This window comes from Mus caroli, chromosome 12, assembly GCF_900094665.2.
Source record: "Mus caroli chromosome 12, CAROLI_EIJ_v1.1, whole genome shotgun sequence".
In the NCBI taxonomy this organism is placed as follows: Eukaryota; Metazoa; Chordata; class Mammalia; order Rodentia; family Muridae; genus Mus; species Mus caroli.
The window spans coordinates 44298438-44301786 of record NC_034581.1 but is presented as its reverse complement, the minus strand read 5'-3'; positions in this window follow the sequence as shown (position 1 = coordinate 44301786).

Sequence of the window (3349 nt, the reverse complement as noted above, 5' to 3'; positions counted from 1 at the left end):
CTCTCTCTCTCCCCCTCCCTCCCTTTTCTCTTTCCCCCTGCATTTCTATAATAAAACTCTTAAACAATAGTCTCTGCTCCATCAAGGCTACATGCACTCTTGCAGGTGTTCCCTTGTCCCTCTCTCCACTAACATGGGGGCTACAGGGTGTGGCCTTGGGGCCACCAGGTGGGGGGCTGGACCCTTGTCCAATTGGTCAGAGGCTTGGATGCCCTCCCAGGGCCGAGTGGAAAGCTTCTGGATGTAAGTATCTGCATCTGTTTTGGTCAGCTGTCTCTTGGTCCTATCAGATGGTAGTCATGCTAGCCACATGTCTGTAAGTAGACCATAGCATCAGTAATAGTGTCAGGCCTTGGAGCCTCCCCTTGAGATAGATCCCAAGTTGGGCCAATCACTGGACCACCTATTCCTCAGTTTCTTCTCCATTTTTGTCCCTGTAGTTCTTTTAGGCAGTAACAATTCTGGGACAGTTTTTTTTACTGTGAAACGGCAACACCATCCCTCTTTCTACTGGGAGTAGACTCTAAAAGTTCACTACTCTACTATTGAGCATTTCACTAAGGTCCCTCCCATTGAGTCCTGAGAATCTCGCACCTACCAGGTCTCTGGTATATTCTATAGGGTCCCCCACCTTCTACCTCCTGAGGTTGCCTGTTACCATTCTTTATGCTGGCTGTCAGGGCTTCATCCCTAATCCCCCTACCTAATACCTGATCATGTTCCCCTCTTCCCCACCCTGTCACCTTTCTCAACCAGGTCTTTCCCTCCCTCTGAACAATACTGTGGTAGCTTTGTTCTCCCTCACAAGTGGGATTGAGACATCCTTACTTGTGTCCTCCTGTTTGTTAATCTTCTTGAGTTCTGTGGATTGTATCTTGGGTATTCTCTAATTTTGGGCTAATATCCACTTATTAGTGAGTACATACCATGCATGTCCTTTGGAGTCTGAGTTATCTCACTCAGGATGATATTTTCTAGTTCCATCCATTTGCCTGCAAAACTCATGATGTCCTCATTCTTAATAGCTGAGTAGTATGCCATTGGGTAAATGAACCACATTTTCAGTATTGTTTCTTTCCTTGTGGGACATTTGGGTTGTTTCCAGCTTCTGGCTATCACAAACCAGGCTATTATGAACATAATAGAACACATGCCCCTGTGGCATGGTGGGTCATCTTTTGGGTCATCATATGTCCAAAAGTGTTATAGCTGGATCTTCAGGTAGATCTACTTCCAATTTTCTGAGGAAACTCTGGATGATTTCCAAGTGGTTGTACCAGTTTGCAATCCCACCAGCAATGGAAGAGTGTTCCTCTTTCCCCACTTCCTTGGCAACATATGCTGTAATCAGAGTTTTTGATCTTAGCCATTCTGATTGATATAAGGTGGAATCACAGGGTTGTTTTTATTTGTATTTCTCTGATAACTAAGGATTTTGAATATTTCTTTAAGTGATTCTTGGCCATTCAAGTTCCCTCTGTTTTAAGTTTTCTGTTTAGTTCTATACCCCATTTTTTATTGGGTTGTTTGGTTTGGGGGTGGTTAGCTTCTTGAGTTCCTTATATATTTTGGATATTAGCCCTATATTGAATATGGGGTTAGTGAAGATTATTTCCCAATCTGTAGGTTGCCAATTTGTCCTATTGACTATGTCCTTTGCCTTACAGAAGCCTCTCAGTTTCATGACGTCCTATTTATCAATTCTTGATCTTAGAGCCTGAGTCATTGGAGTTTTGTTTAGGAAATTACCTCCACCCACAACCCCAGTGTCAATGAGTTTGAGGTTCTTTCTCTTCTATTAAATTCAGTGTATCTGCTTTTATGTTGAGGTCCTTGAACCACCTGGACTTGAGCTTTTTGCAAGGTGACAAATATGGATCTATTTTCATTTTTCTACTACCAACTGCCAGTTATACCAGCACCATTTATTGAAGATGCTTTCTTTTTTCCATTGCATATTTTTGACATTTATTTATTTATTTATTTATTTATTTATTTATTTTCCTAAGACAGGTGTGTGGTTTTATTTTCAGGACTTCAATTCTATTTTATTAGTCAACATGTCTGTCTATGTACCAATACCATACCGTTTTTATCATTATTGTTTGTATTAGGGCTTGATTTCAGGAATGGCAATTTCCCCAGAAGTTCTTTTGTTGTTAAGAATTGTTTTCACTATCCTGGGTTTTTGTTTATGTATATAAAATTAAGAATTGCTCTTTACATGTCTTTGAAGAATTGTGTTGTGATTTTTATGGGGATTGCATTGAATTTATACATTGCATTTGGTAGGATAACTATTTTTACTATGTTAATCTTAAGTATCCATGAGCACTGGAGGTCACTCCATTTTCTGAGGTCTTCTCATTCTTTCTTGAGAGAAATGAAATTCTTTTCATTCACATCTTTCACTTGTTTAGTTGGAGGTACCCCAAGATATTTTACATTATTTGTGACTATTGAGAAGGGTATTGTTTTCCTTTTTTTTTTTTTTATCATTTCTATAGAGGAAAGCTACTGATTTGTTTGAGTTAATTTTACATCCAGCCACTTTTCTGGAGCTGTTTATCAGCTGTAGAAGTTCTCTGGCAGAAATTTCAGGGCCGCTTATGTAAACTATCATATCTTCTGCAAATTTTGATACCTTGATTTCTTCTTTGCTAATTTATATCCACTTGATCCCCTTTTGTTGTCTTATTGATCTAGTTAGAACTTTAAGTACTATATTAAATAGATGTGAGGACAGTGTGCATCCTTGTCTTGTTCCTGATATAAGTGGGATTGCTTACAGTATGTCTCCAGTTAATTTGATATAGACTGTTGGTTTGCTGTATATTGCTTTTATTATGTTTAGGTATGGGTATTGAATTCCTGATCTTTCCAATACTTTTAACATAACAAGGTGTTATATTTTGTCAAATTCCTTTTCAGCATCTAATGAGATGACTATGTGATTTTTTTTCTTTGTGTTTGTTTATATACTGGTTTACACTAATGGATTTCAAATATTGAACCAACCTTGCATCCCTGGGATAAAGGCAACTTAATTGTGCTGAATGATGGTTGATGTGTTCTTGGATTCAGTTTGATAGAATTTTACTGAGTATTTTTGCATAGCTATTCATAAATGAAACTGGTCTGAAGATATTTTCTTTGTTGGGTCTTTGTGCGGTTTAAGTATCTAAGTAATTTTGGATTCATTGAATGAATTACGTAGTGTTCCTTCTGCTTCAATTTTTTGGAATAGTGGAGTAGCTAATAGAGGAGTATTAGCTCTTTTTTAATATTTTTTATTACATCTTTTCCTCAATTACATTTCCAATGCTATCCCAAAAAGTCCCCCATACCC